This window comes from Petaurus breviceps, unplaced genomic scaffold (genome assembly GCF_028583685.1).
Source record: "Petaurus breviceps papuanus isolate PSGF00001 unplaced genomic scaffold, PetGlider_PUasm1.0 90602, whole genome shotgun sequence".
Lineage (NCBI taxonomy): Eukaryota > Metazoa > Chordata > Mammalia > Diprotodontia > Petauridae > Petaurus > Petaurus breviceps.
The window spans coordinates 3,151,814-3,168,159 of record NW_027187283.1 but is presented as its reverse complement, the minus strand read 5'-3'; the positions used below and the strand labels follow the sequence as shown (position 1 = coordinate 3,168,159).

The 16,346-nt window shown below is 34.4% G+C and overlaps 1 long non-coding RNA gene across 1 annotated transcript; it reads left to right on the top strand.

The window, feature by feature from the left end:
• Nucleotides 1-238: 238 nt before the first annotated feature.
• On the top strand, nt 239-14,942 carry LOC138142714 (uncharacterized). Its single transcript, XR_011163523.1, has 4 exons — nt 239-374; nt 2,737-2,829; nt 12,571-12,689; nt 14,510-14,942. It is a non-coding gene; the product is annotated as an uncharacterized lncRNA (long non-coding RNA).
• The last annotated feature ends 1,404 nt before the right edge of the window (nt 14,943-16,346 follow it).

Below are 16,346 nucleotides of genomic sequence, written 5' to 3'. Positions count from 1 at the left end.
TGGTAACTGTGATTAGATATGGATGTAATGGTTGGACAGTTTAGAGGCCTGTCTACTTCATATGTTTTTCTGTTTTCTTGTAACTTCTGTCTGTATACTTTGAAGTTTGGTGTGCTGACCTTTTCCCCCTGAACTAGGTAAAGGATATATGTTTGATTGATTAAAGTAAGCTTGTTAAACCATTTTGAGTTGCTTTCCTTTATCAAAGCAGATCCAAGAACCTGTGTTGGAAGCCACCCTGGGGATGCCAGGGTGCTTGCTGCTACACTCACCCAACTTTTACCTGTGGCTCCAAGAAACTCTTATCATGCACAGTGGCCACACCCAAGTGTGGATGGGCTAAACCAGATAACCAACAGGCCTCAAATCGATTGGTGAGTTAGGGGGGTGTCTATGCCAAGCACATTAAGATTTTCCCTGGTGAGATGGGGGAAAAAGCATTTCAACAGCCATGAACACAGCTAAAGTACGTGTTGTGGAGAATTTAAAGTTTGACAAAGTCATCTACTGCATCCCAGGTCAATGCCAGTCATCTTGACTTTTGTCCTGCCACTAAGCTTCAATTACTCTGGGAGAGAGGGTGAGACTGATGATTTCATCTTAGATCTGCCTCACTTAAATATAATTCATGGGCAGATTAAGACATCATCTGTGATGTCATTGGTCCTCTTTGAACACGAAGGACTAACAACAACAACAATAGAGAAGTTACTGATGAATTATAGATTGAGCCACAAGTTTTTGGACATGACCAATGTGGATTTGTTTTCCTAAGCTATATATGTTTATAGGAAGTCATCTTTTTCTTCTCTTTTATCAATTGTGGAGGCATGTACATGAGAGGGAGACAAGGTAGAATTTTGTTCATTAAAAAATTGAAATTACAAAAATTGGAAGGTGGGGGTAGGGAGAGAAAATATATGAAAAAAGAACATTTATTATATGAATTTTTTTATTCTGAATTATAATCATTTCCCTAAAAGTAACTGATACAAATATACTACTTTAGAGAATTTTTTGAGAGGAAAGGATTTTTTAAAACTCCACTTAACATTATATAATAATTACCCTGGAAAGAGAAGAGTTTGTTTATAACCTTCGCTCACATAACAATTTAATTGAAAAAGAATTTGTCATTAAAAAGACTATTTTAGTTGAAATGTTTAGTTAAAGGTGTTTTATTTTTCACTATTTTTCCTTTTCATTAAGTTTAAGTAAGAAAAAGTGAGGATTCTCTTCTAGAATTTCATCCCTAAGTGGGAGCCCATGAGCAATTTTTGTGATTTGCTTCTCTTGTGTAAACCTACATTTTGTTAATGTACATATGGCTCCAAACCACACACTAAAAAAAGGATAAAGGGACAAGACAAGAGAAAAAATAAGACCTGATAAGTTTAGAAAATTATTAATATATAGAATGCTCTTAAAATTCTATCAAAGTGGCCCATTATTAGGAATGTAAAACCTAATTTTAAAAAAACTTTTCATAGAAATATGATTCTTCTAATGCAAAGTTTGAAACTTTTTACACAATCAAAATAAATTCATTTGCTTTAGCAAACTTGAATAGATACCTAAATGTTTTAATTACATTAGAAAAATATGATACTGATTTCTGTAGATATTCACATTTAAAAAATGTTTATGCTTTCTTATCTGTGATTTTAATTAACAAATTGTTTAGCATTTCTTGAGACATGTCTTTAATTGTCTGGGTTAATGTAGAAGCAATATGAGACAACTAACATTGCAGTTTTAATATTGCTGGTTCTGATACCTTTGCATATTCTAAACATACAGGGTAGTATGCTGTACCCATAAGGGGTTTTATATCATATTTTTCTTTTAAATGTAGAGATTATTGTCTTTATGATGATATTCTAGAATCTAGAAAAATAGGTCAGGCCCTTCTGTGGCCCAATGGCTATGTAGGTTAAGTACGACCTATCTCACACTCAGGGTTTTACTAACTTTGAAAAAACAATAAACAACAAAAATTTATCTAATTATCTAGCATACTTGAAATGGTAAGCCAGTAGGGACTAAGCACCTGTTCAACACATCCACTGTATAAGTGATTCCCACCACTGCTATTCCATCAAGTTTACCTCAATTAATAACTATAACTGAGACTGAATGAAGTTAATTATACAATTAAATGAATACACACAGATTTTAGATTATATAAACCACTACTGAAAAACTAGCACATCCCTTTTTCAGTATTATTTAATTGCTTCTGACCAACTTTCATCAGCTTGAAATAGGATGTCGAAGTTTTATAACTTAAATATTTGTGTCAAGGAATATTTTATTATTTCTCTTTCTCTCCAGGAAAAAGAAAAACAAAAAACAAAAGCAGTTTGCCTTCCTGCTTCCTAGTATTTACTCTGTATCAATGAATGATCAGTTGAGCTTCAGTCCCCCCGACCAGCCTGTGATGAGCCACAACAAGTAGTTGTGTTGGCACTGATAATATGCAGTGGCCTCCTAAGCATGTGAACAGTCACACAGAAGATATTTCCGTTGTGGGGATAAAGTTGCTATATTTGATCCTATGGAGGAAAGCTGCTTGCTTCTCCATATCATCAGTATCCGACTTTTCTTGTCCACATCTTTTATGACCTTGGCCTAGTTCTTTTCAGGTTCAATCATTGCAATAAACTTATTCACTTCTGATTTATTATTTGCCTGGAACCTTCACATATTTACTGATTGAATTTATTTGAATTGAAGGTGAGAGAAGAAGGAATGAAGAAGGTTGGTTTGAGAAATCTGTTGCTGAAACTGCTTTTTATTCCATTAACCTAATATGCCTGAGTCCTTCTGGTAGGTTTGAACTTAATGTCTGTTGATGTTAATTGAATTGTCTGACCAACATACCCCTGGGATGTGGGAAGTAAGGGTGGGGACACAAGTCCTCATCCTTTATTTGTAAAGTAGAAATTTCCCTGTTTTGGAATCAGACACTAATATTATTTCCCATATGACAGAATTCTTATGTTATTTTCTGTAACCACAATAAAGTGACTCAAATTTTCTAAGTAATTGTTTTAAAATCCAAGACAGAAAGAATACAATAGAGCAAGAATTATCTAGCTGTGTGGTCTAAGGCAAGTGACTTCCTTAGTTTCTCTTCATCTTAATTTTCCATTTATTATATGAATGTTGGTATGCCTATGAATTGAAGGAGGGAACTCTAGGTAAGGAAAAATTCATCTACCAAAATAATTAAATAACTTCAAGTTATAATCTCAGAGAGTTATCTGAGGCACTGAGAGGTTATATGACTTGTTTAAGATAACATGACCTATATCAGAGGTGTAATCTGATTCCATGGTATCCTGGATCCCAAACCAGTAATCTATCCACTGTGCCATGCTGAAAGGGAAGAAATTCCTAGGCATTCCTATTTCTAACACTATGATTCTGTGAATTAATATTGTTAGACATATACTACCAACTAAAGATTAACTAGATATATTAACTATATAACAGTTATACTAGAATAACCATAGATTTGAGCTTCAAAGAACTAAATTTCTATCTCTAGTCTCCAACACAAAGTAGCTTATTAGCTATGGGTAAGTCAGTTAAATGCTCTGAGCCTCAGTTTCCTCACCAATAAAGGGGAGATAATAATGTTTCTATTGTCTGCCTCAAAGCCTTGTTATGAGTAGTTTGGTATTATTGAAAGAACACTCAAATTAGAGTTAAACTAAGGTGTGTATCATTAAATGAATTGCTCATTGTTATTAATACTTAGTTTGCTGCTCTATGAAATGACTGGCTTTGAATAGATGACCCCCAAAGGCTCCTGCAACTTTAAATCTCATGGCATCTGAAAGTTTTTTTAAAACAAAGTGTTATATAAAATGGAAGCTATTAATGTTTCTGATCTATCATTTTTAATTCCCTGAAAGCTCATCTCAGAAGTTTCAGGTTGATACAAACTACCTGCCTCATTTATAGGGGGTAAGGAATGCTCATTTTTTTTATTAAGGTTGACTTTCTCCATATCAAGTTATCTTTTACGTTATCTTTGTTTTTATTTCTCCTGTATATGGTAAACTCTCCTCATGCTGAAAGTTACGATAAATCTTTGCCATTGTAGCATAAGGGTAAGTTTATATATTAATATCTCAACAACTTTGTGTGTAGAGAGGAAAGCTTTAACCATTAAATATAAAAATAAATGTTTTCAGGTTTAAATTGCTTATTATATACTTAAATAGTCCAAAGGGACTAAAGGCCAATCAGGTTTTCTGTAAAGCTGTTTTATTTTGTTACACATCTTTTTCCTGCTATTTCTGAGGTATATCCCTATTTTGTTTCCACATGATGGATCATATAAGTAACTTTTCCTCTTTAGTATCCTTTAAACAAAAAGTTTAGAGATAAAATTAAATTATATAAATCTAGAGTTAGTCAAAGGAACATGTTCTTCTCTGGAAATATGCCCTAGTCCTCAAAAAACAAGTATCTTATATTCTTTCTTTATATTGTTTCCTTTTTCATTATCCTTTCTTTTTTTTCTTCCTTTTTTTTTTTTTTGCTTTTCAGAGGGGGAAGGCAGAACAATTGGGGTTAAGTGACTTGCCCAAGGTCACATGGCTAATAACTATTAAATGTCTGAGGCAGGATTGTCCTTCTGACTCCAGGGCCAGTGCTCTCTTCACTCAGCCACCTAGCCATCCCATGCATTTTTTAAAATAATCATGTTTAATTAGTCTTCTGTTCCATCTTTCCTGGTCTTACTATTTCATCATCATCCCTTGAATCAGGTTTCCAAGGGACAGTCACTTTAGTTGCCTTTTTTCATTTTCTTCCCTTTCATTCTACAAAAACTTTGCCTATGTTAAGTAAAGTAATAGACTAGGCACCGTGTGTGTGTGTGTGTGTGTGTGTGTGTGTGTGTGTGTGATAAGAAACATGACTAGGAAAATATCACTGTCCTTACAATTCCTAAGTCTAATTTTACTAAATATCTTCAGTTGCTTCAATTAGTTTCCTATGCCATGGTTTGAAATCCCCTCTCTTCTTAGTCACCCTCTTCTAGATACCCTCCAGCTTGCCATTGCCCTCCTGAAAATACAGTGTCGAGAACTGGTAAAATAGCCTGGATATGCTCTAAACCGCCAAAAGTATAACCTCCTTTGTTTTAAATATTTTACTTGTGTTGATGTAGTTTAAGATTAAATTAGGTTTTTTAGCTACCTTGCCACACTGTTGTTTGATACTGCGCTTCAAGTGTCTTAGAATGCCCAACTATATCTTCCTCATCTTGTACTTAGATAACCAATATCTTGTCATTCCTTCTGTTGATCAAATAGTCCATATGTTATCGATGAGGCACCTACTATGTGATGAACTCTCTATTCAAGGCGTAGGGGAAGATATAAAAATTAGATAAAAACATGGTTCATTATGGAATTTTTAGTCTAGTAGAGATACTGTCAAATGTCTCACAGAGCTCATATTATCATATATTATGATTAACTTTGGTTTATTCATGTGTTCATCTTCATTTCATTCAATCACTCTACATGTCACCCTCCTCTGGAGACTGTCATTATTCTCCATGTCATTATCCCTCTTAACATTTAGATATAAATCCAGATACTTAGCACCAAGAAGCAGCTAGTTGATGTTGTGGATAGAGCCAAGGCCTGGAGTTACAAAGAACTGAGTTCAAACCTGGACTCGGACATCAGTTGCATGAACCTGGGAAACTGATTTAACCTCTGTTTTCTTTAGTTTCCTCATGTTTAAAATGAATATAATGATAGTACCTGCTTATGTTTGTCTGTATATGTGAAAATCAAATGAGATAATAATTGCAAAACAATTAGCACAGTCTAGTACATAATAAGCAATATATATGTATGTGTCTGTATAATATATATACAGATACAGACACTAAAACAGACATAGACATAGATGTAGACATAGACATAGACGTAGAAAAAGACATAGACATAGATACACTTACATATATATGTTGTTTTTGTTGTAATGTACAGATCCTAGCTGGGGTTACCTATTTTCCCCCCATATAATTTTTCCTTCTTTCTTAAGGAATTTAGCATTTAACCCTCAGTCTTCCCCTCTAGCCTCCACCTTGTATTTGTCTTTACCATATTTGTTGTTCTCCAGAACACTTGGACTCCAAATTTATAATTATCTTCAACTCTCAAGACCTACTTCTTCATTCTATTTCAGCCACACAATGATCACAGCTTTATTCTCACAATTGTATTCTACTTCTATGATTAAATATTCTAAAATGTCTCTATCTGACCATAACGACCTATCATTTTGTCTCTTCCTATACCTTGTTCTTTTGAAAACTATTTTTGTCCCCATTGTGACTTTTAGTCCCTCTATCTTTTAGTAATCTCCATGGTTATCACTCCTGTTATAGCTTCACATTTCTCCACCTTTTTTTTGGAGGGGGGAAGGTAGGGCATTTGGGGTTAAGTGACTTTCACAAAGTCACAGAGCTATTTTGTGTTAAGTGTCTGAGGTGAGATTTGAACTCAGGTCCTCCTGACTCCAGAGCCAGTTCTCTATTCACTGTACCACCTAGCTGCCCCTATTTCTCCCTTTTTAGTCTTTTCTGTTTAGTTAGTCAATTCAATGCTACACTGTCCTCTAGTCTCTAGTCTCTAATCCCCTGTCTTATCATTCTTCACATTTTGCCAAACCCCAACTCTGAATTGCTTTTACCTTATGCTGCCTCTACTCAATGTTGTTGCTGGAGAGTACTAGAGGAAGAGTCATACCCTTACTGAATGTATCTTCTACCAATTTACATTATCTATTCTCATGTGGGTCCTCAAAGAATGGCAAATATTTTAGTCCTCACTAATTGACTCCTTGTCTCATTCTTCATAGCAGCTATTTCAAGCTTTTTTTATATCCTAAAGCTTCCAACACTATCCCCTCTATTATCTCATCAGAGGATATCACTTAATACTTTACTAAGGAGGGGATGGCATTTGTTGTGAGCTACCTCTTCTGTATTTTTCTAAATATCATAATTCTGTGCCATCATCCCTCATTTTCTCCTCCTTTACTCCAATATCTGTTTTAAAAAAAATATTTTTCTCCATCAAAGAGAGCCCTTGTACTTGTATAACTCCACCTCTCTCTTCCTTCTTTTCTTCTCTTCAATCTTTTTTGACTGGATTTCCATAAAAATATGTTCTTGTCCCTCACATACTTATAATACCTTCAATTTTCTCCACTATCCTTTCAAGATATTGTTCTTCAGGGGGCAGCTAGGTGGCATAGTGAATAGTGCATCGTCCCTGGAGTCAGGAGGACCTGAGTTCAAATCTGGCCTCAGACACTTAACACAAAGAAACTAGCCATGTGACCTTGGGCAAGTCATTTAACTCCAATTTCCCCTCCAAAAAGAAAGAAATATATTGCTCTCCATTTTAATTCCTCTTCTCTACTAAATTCCTAAGAAAAGTTGTTTACTTTCATTGCCTCCACTTTTCTTCTCATTTATGTCTCTCAATTTCTTGAAATCTAGCTTCTCCCCTTATCCATCAACTAAAAACATCACTCTCTAAAGTCATTAGTTATGTCTCAATTGCCAATTAATAATGGCCATTTCCTGGATCTTCACTTTTTATTTTTTAAGTCACTCTGTAATATTTGACACTAAGTATCCTTTTATCTTAAATATACTCTCTTCTTTGAGTTTTCAAGACACTGTCCTCTCTTGGTCTTGTCACTCCTTCTCATTCTCCTTCACTGAATCATTGATATATCAAGACTTAACTAGAGATTTAAGTTAAGACTCTATCCTGGGCCTTTTTCTTTTATCTCTACACTGTCTTAGTAATTTTGTCAGCCCCCATAAGTTATCATTTCCAAAGAGAAAATGTGTCATCATTACCCTTCTGTCTCTGAGGTCCCTCTTTCCCTTTGATTGGAGAGGATGGGAGGTGGACAGAAAAGGAGAGGTTCTCTCAGATTCTTCACTTAAGGAGGGTGGCCAGGATAGCCACCTTGTCATTTTCTAATTGGCAATGGAACTTCATCATGTCTCTACACTGTGTATACTCCTTCTATAAGGCTGAAAACTTTAATCACCCCAATTCTGCTTCATTCTAAACATATAACACTTAAAAATCTAGTAAATTTTACCTCTACAAAATTTCTCACATACATCCTGCTTACTCACTTAGACATCACTTTAATTCAGAGGTTCCCAAACTTATTTGACCTGCTGCCCTCTTTTCAAAAAGAAAATCACTCAATACTCCCCTGGAAATGTACTTTCTTTAAACCTTTATTTTTTGGGAAATGGGCATCATTTCAAAAAATATATACATATTTTTAAATGATGCATCTTAAATTTAAAATTTTATTATAAATTTGTGGGGTTTTCTTCCTACACTGATATTTTGATGACTTAATATTGTGTCACATAACTGCAAAGTATCATATTATAAACAAGTCATTGCATACACATCTTGTGCCAATGCATGCTGGACTTTCTGACAATGTGTGACACATTCTACCAATTGGTAAGACCAATCAATCATACTTGACCAACGATCAGTTATAACTTGCATTTTATGTGTTTATTTGGAAAATAATGTAATCAGTATGCCTTTAACTCTGTTATACTACAGATTAAACATGTATGAATGTTTTATCAAATTTTTTTCAAAATTTTCTTATTTTCTTTCCTCATATTTCTATCACGCCTTTATTTTTATTCATTGCCCTCCAATTGCACCCAAAACTATTTCCACTCTTCTGGATCATTCCAGTATAGCCCACTTTGGAAATCTCTGGTTCAGACTCTTCTGAACATGTGTTGACTCTTATAATAACTTTTTAATTGGTCTTACTGACTTAAGTCCCACCACTCTCCATTGCATCCTTCACATATTTGCCAATATAATTACTTCTAAAGTACAAGTCTTATGATATTACTTTCTTGCTTAGTAAATTTCACTGGCTCTCTATTATCTCTAGGATCATTTACTAATTTTCATGTTTGTCATTTAAGTTTCTTAAGCATGGCCCCAATTTTCCTTTTTATATATTATTATACATTCCTTATTATACATTATTTCCCCTTCTGAACTCTAAAAACTATACAGAAATTGGCCTTCTTTTGACTTACCCATGACATTTATTTCCCATATCTGTGCCATGTAAAGGTTCTACCTTGGGCCTAAAATATACTTCTGCCTTCCCTCAACCTCTCAGAATTTCTAGTTTCCTTTAAGTTTCTAATATCACTTCCTACATGAGGTATTTCCTTATACCCCTAGCACCTTATAGGACCTTCCTCACCAAAATGCATTTTATTTGTTAAAAATACACATTTGAATGTGTGTTCATGTTATTTAATCATTCAATAATGTCCATCTTTTTTGTGACCCCATAGACCATGCTTCTTGTGGTCTTTTCTGTGACAAGATATTGTAGTTCTTTGCATTACTTTCTCCAGTGGGTTAAGGAAAATAGTTTGTCCAAAAAAAATCTAGTTTTTATGAATCCATGGATTTGAGCCTTGTCAAGTGCAAATGGCTCCTTTTATTACATCATTACATGAAAATAAACAGTTGCAAATGTGAAGATTCCAAGCATACAAAAAAAAACATAGATGCATATTTGTTATGCACATATTATCCTTAGTTTAAATCACCTCTTCACTTCCAAGTACTTAGTTTGACTAAATAATGATAATGTCAAAGAAATTAATGAGGTAAGGCTCTTTCCCATGCTAGCAAGTTCATCTCTTTCATTTCCTTGCCTCTGTGATTGGTATATGCTTAAAAGAAATATTATGTGTTTTTCTCTCCACATACATAGTGAGGTTACAAAGAAGAGTCAAGCTATTTCTAATGTGTAGTACAATAAACATATGAACCTTTTTCTCAGACTCCCTTTTTTCTGGGAACACAGCACAGCCCATGGAGCTGAGGGACACTTGTCACATACATTAAAGGACAACTGTTACAGTTTGCTCAGTAGACTCAAGGGGACTAGAATCCTAGGATTCACATTTGGCCACTCCATGATGTCAGTGGCTTCCTTTAGAATGCCCAAATAACAGCCTAACAACCTCAGAGGTTTCAATATAAACCCAGAGCCAACCCAGGGAAGCCTTTCATCGCGAACTGATATTACTACATACTTTCAAAGGAAACTATGTCTTTCTGTTTGTTGTTTAGTCGTTTTAGTTATACCTGACTCTCCATGATCCCATTTAGGGTTTTCTTGGCAATGATACTAGAGTGGTTGCTATATTTATTGCTTTCTATGGAGGGAATAGTGATATTTTCAAAGATAGATTAGAAAAACATAAATTGGGTTTCTGAATAGAATAACTAATTTCCTTAACACAAAAATGGAAAAAAGAAAAACTAAGTTCACAAAACTGTTATCAGCAGAGTTCAGTGACAACATACCAGACAGTAAAAGACAAGCTATCTGAATAAAATGACTTGGCTTCAGGCAGGCATTTTTTAAGCTGTTCCTGAGACATCTTTAAACTCAGTCTTTTAATGGGAATCACACCACAGTGTAGTACTCTTGTGAATATTTATATGCCTTTAAGTATGGGAGAGCCTTCCAAAAGTGAGCCATAACTTAGAAGATTTTACAACCATTGCCACTGCAAGGATTGTTTATTTGTGAAGCAGAAACCCCACAGCCATTGGAAGCCATAATGTAATCTGGAGATGGTTCAAGTTTTCAATCAAAACTTCCTTCAAGACTGGAAGGTGATGTGACCAAATGTTAGATAGAGTAATACATTTTTTTTTCCTCTGTGTCCTTGGGGATATGATTTCTGGCTAGCAGGTTTTCTGGGACAAAGAAGACAGAACATTCTAGATGTTATTTACACAGCTAGTAAACATGTTCTTGCTTGGGATGAGATGAAACGTGGTGGTAACAAAAGAAGGGTTTTACATCTCTATCAAGTTTCCCAGATATTTTACTGTAAAAATAACTTAAAGTGAGAAAAATTTCTTTAAACCAAATAGTTGTAGAATGTAAGGAAAGGGAAAAAAAAAGGTTATTTTAAAAAAAGATTCTACATTGCACTCATTAATTTAAATATTGCTTCCTAAATTTGGTATCACAGTACCGATGGTTGCCTGAACGAACACTAATTGTGTGCAAGTACTGAACCGATGCCAGTTCTGGTTGCAGACTCATTAGCATATTCATAAGCCTCAGCTTTGTGCAGGTGCCAGAATGCTGCAAAATGCTTTGTGACTCTTTGTTGCTGCAATAGAGACAAATACTAAATTACCTAAAAAAAAGCTATTATCTGCTATAAAACATACCATTTCATGCAATAAAGTAACTGCAAAGGCTTTTTAGCAATTATTCTCTATAGAAATGAAGCAATAATTTCCCCCTTAGCAATGGGCATGCTCAGGATTCAGATCAGGCCCGACAGAGACAACATCTTCTTGCCTTAAAAACATTAGATAGAAACTTTTAAAGTGATCAACTGTCTTACATTTACTAGTCAGACATGAAGCCATCCTCTTGGGCTTCATGTGAAGGCCCTCACTGACCTAGATTCCACTGAACTACTAAATGACTAAAAATCTTGCCCCCAAACAAATGGAATAACTATTACCACCAGTGATAGGACACTCTCATCCTTCCCCTACCCCCACACTCTGATGCAGAATTTTGCAATGAGGGAGAATGTTTAAAAGGCAATCTGGTTTTATGTGTGTGTGTTTATCTATATATCTATATATTTAGAACAGGCTTTAAAAGGAAATAAAAAATGGGATAGCCTTTTGGGGGTGGGGGGATGGAATCATTGAAAAACCCAAAGGAAAGAATGCAGAGGCTTTTCTCTCCAGTCAAATCTATAAATCAGTATCATACAAATAAACTATTTTACACAATACATTTTGAGGGAGGGTATTTTTTAATCTTATTAAATACAAGTTTCTCTTATTGAAATGTAGCAATCTTGGGAGGCTATTTCAGCCAAAGTCATGGATAAGAATGTCATCTTTCATATGATTAAAGCAGCTTTTGCATCTTGAACATTAATTACAATTTCTAAACGCATAAATTAGTTACAATAAAAATGACATCAGTTAGCCAGACAAAAAAGAGAAACAGAAAATATGTTATTTGGAATCTTACTTTATAAAATCAGTCTTTAGATTATTTCTCGTGCTATTATTTGAAATATACAAATGTATATATTTGAAATGTATATATGAAATATATATCATTTGAAATATAATATGCATATTTCAAATATATATGAAATATATTATTTGAAATAGCATTGGATATACTAATAAATATGTAAAAATTCTAAATATCTGAAAGATACATGTCATGATTTTTCAAAGTGTGACTCTGCTGTTGCATGTTTACAGAGGTTTATATTGCATACCATAATTTAAAAAAAAGATAATTGTAAATATATGAGAATCAATGACAATTAAAATAGTCATTCCTATTAAAATTATTCTATATATGTATAAGACAGAGAATTCTTATGAATCTATTTTAGGTAAGATATTTTTTTCTCTATTTTCCTAGTTAAAAAATCTTTCTGATTTCAAAATTATTGCTGAAGAACAAGATTTTACAGAAACACGAACATGCTACATTCATCTTTTCATCTTTGTGAAAATAGAATCATCTGATTACAAAAAAAAGTGAGTAGACAAGAGAACTATATTAAAATAAATACCTGTAATGACTGTGGGTTCCCTGCTGGCAATAAGCCAAATAGATGAGAGAGAGAGGAATGCTTGTGAACTTCAAGGTATATGACTTGCAGAACTGAAATCTTGTTATTGCTGAAATCACAGACACTAAATGGCAAAGAACTTATTTTAGTGACATTATCTGGCACATTTTTAAAATATGCTAAGTGATGTCCCCATTACTCTAATTATATTATGTTGGCCACCATTTCTCAGATTCTCAGAGGAATAACAATGGGAGCAAATAATTAACGCATTAGCAACACTCCACAAAATATTAGTACTAATTCCTCTTTCCAACTGATATCAGGTTTAATCATAGCCAGATGCCATCTTATGCACTTGTGAATCTAAGATGTACTGGCCAACTGGGAATAGGAAACAATGTTGTAACAATGTAAATGACTCATCTCAATTTTTCATTTGTGTAATTGCCCATTAAAATTTGCTTTGGGGATCATCTCCCTTTCCTTAAACAACTTCCTTTCTCCAGAAATACCCCCTTTCCCCCAACACAATCTCTAAAGTAGATGAGATGTAGAGAATTTGCAATTACCTTATTACTTTGAGCTTTGAAGACAGTTGATATAGGTAATATAATTCCAAAAAATTCACTCTGATACTCACATTTTCCATAAAGGCTATATGCACTGCCCAAAATTGCCCCTACCCACTCCCACCTATGACTTACCCTGTCCCCAGTAAAAGCACCTTTATTTCATCTTTTGTGGACCTGACTTCATGGAAATGTGAATACCTAGAAAATCATGGAAATCTATGGTTTATTTTGAGATAATTACCATATATAATTATAATAAAAATCCTTTAATGGGTAATATATGATATGTGAAGTGAACCAACACCACAAGTGCAATTTATTTAATATGCCATTTTAATATTAAATGATCCAGATAGCTATAACTATATTCATTTTCTTTCTTTTTGTTCTCTTCTCAGTGGTCAATGTAACCCACAATATCAAGCTAACTCAAAGGAATATTAAAAAGAAAATCATTTGTAGTTTAGAACAATTTGGAACCGAGATGCCAGAGTTCATTTTCAGGGGAAAAGCTAAATAAAAGCCTATGATGAACTTTTTAAAGAATTAATGAAGTCTTATCTTGACCTTTTAAGCAGATACAGATTTACATAAACATATTTTAAGCCTCTTCTTTTTCTAAAACCTCTTTTTTTTGTTTTTGAAAATGCATCCTTAAATTGGTAGGATATTATACATTCTATATGTGACTTTGGGGAAACAACCTTTTGATTTTTTCCTCTCATAAAAGCAGAACATTAATTCAGAATTTTCTTTGCTAAAGTATATTATTCTAATATACATTTTCAGACTAAGAAAAATTGCTTTTTTTATCATACAAAATGCAAGGCATGAACTACCACAATACATTGACTCTTTTTCTACCTTCTCTTATTTCTCTTGACCTTATCAGCTCATATTTCTGTTTCGTAAAGTCAAAATTTCTTAGTGTTGAATTTTAAATCAGGAGCAAACCAAAATTAAAAGCAAAAACTAGCCTTCTGGCTCAATTTTCAAATGTTTTGAAACCTTCATCAACAAGAAAACATTTGTGTCATTCTCTGATTTTCTCTCCTTGATAACAAAGTTTAGGGAAATGTTAAGGCACATTTTCAGATAGCCAAATTAGCATAGTCTGAAGCCACTAATCAGTGGCTGCAAACTCTTACAATCTTACAAGCCTGGGACATTTCCTGATAACCTTACTAAAACCCCATTGTTTGTTGGACAGGAAAGAGATAATGTATGTCTCCTACCCAGAAGTCTCCCTGGTCTCCCAAGAAGGCAAGAATAAGATTTGTTTTTGCTGTCCCTGGTACCTGAGTTTTGATCCAAAAGAAGTAATACAAACCCATACAAAGAACCAGGTAAAGTAGGAATTTTGGACAATATGGGCTATAACCGTTCTGGGTAAATGATCACATATGAACAAAATATAAAATCTCAGTTTCAAATTCAATAAAATTTCCCAACAAAAAAGACCAAGAGGATCGTGGAAGAAGGTGGAAATCAGATTACCAGAATGAGTGTGTTCCCTATTGCTGATTGATAGTAGACCTGGGTCAAGTAGACTTGGAGGGCTAAAATGCAGCCTAATACCTATTTTTTTTTCATACAGTCTAATGTAATCTGCCTAGCCCTGCCATAAATCCAAACTCATCCTGGACAGGAACAATGATAGACAAGAAACACAGGTTAAGTTCTGTATATGCAAAGCTTTGCCCTATTTTGTACCTCACCTTTGATTCCTTGAAACATCTCAGGTGCTACTGTCAAGAGCCAAAACAATTACTGATAAGCGAGTGGGTTTAGACAAGAACATAAAAAGTTACTCACACTCTCTGCTACCATTTTTCTTCCAAAGTACAGGATGTGTCTACTTTGGAATTATCCCTTTTGTCAACCATGCAAATCACAGGGTACTGACAACCACAATGAACTGATACTCCTCCTATTACAATAATGTAACATTAAAACAAAGAATAGAGAGGCAGTGAGAGCTACACCTAGAAAAGTTGCCATCTAATCTCTAATTAGAATTTCAGTGATAGGCAATTCACTTCTTTTTGAGCCAGACCATTCTTAGCTTCAACATCCCTCATTATTAATTAAGGTTTTCTCTCATTAACCCAAAATCTGTCTCTCTTCAATTGCTACCCATTGATCCTACTTGTGTTCTCTTGGGTCAAGCAAAATAAGTTTAATCCCACTTTTGTAAAGTAACTTTGAAATGTTTGAAGATAACTTGATGTTCCTTCTAAGTATTATTCCCTCTACCATAACTATACTCTTGAGATGATTGCAACTCCTTATCTATGTAAGTTACCTTCCTCTGAATCCACACTAGTTTAGCATTTTTCCTAAATTTAGACCTCCAAGATTATATATTGTACTTCATATGGTCCTGAACTATGAAAGAATACAGAGGAATAATAATCCCATGATTTCTAAACAATATACAGGAATTGTGTTTGTCTTTCCTTATCAAAGAGGATCATGGCATCAGGGAAATGATGTCGCAAATTGTAATTGACTTTGATTTGAGTGAGAGAAGGTTGTGGAAGGGCACCAGCCTCACTTTCTCTTCCTGAGCCATCTGGATCCAGTAAAGAGATATTCTTCAGGATGAATGGAGATGACACAGGATGCAATGGGGACCTTGACCCTTTTAAGCTAAGGCCTTTTCATGTACTCACTTAAAATAAGGAAATGCTCATTCAGTGAACAGGCCTCTTTAAGAAGTGAGTCAAAGGATGGCTCCTTTAATTAGAAAAAGAAAAAAAAAATCAAGCTGGGAGGGGAAGACCCTCAGGGTTGCTGTTCCAAAAATAAAATTACCACTGACATTCACTCAAACCCTGGAGGGCCCAAAATACAGCCATTAAGTGGAGCTTGGGCAGGGACCAATTGTGGTGCAATCAATCTTTGAAGCTCATAGATTGGATCACAATAAGTCACTGCCAAAGCTCCACATACAGGAATACGCAGCCTAAAAATACACTAGTTGGGCCATTGTATAAATGCTGGTAACTTCAGCTACTCGAAGGGCTGAGACAGTTAATCACTTG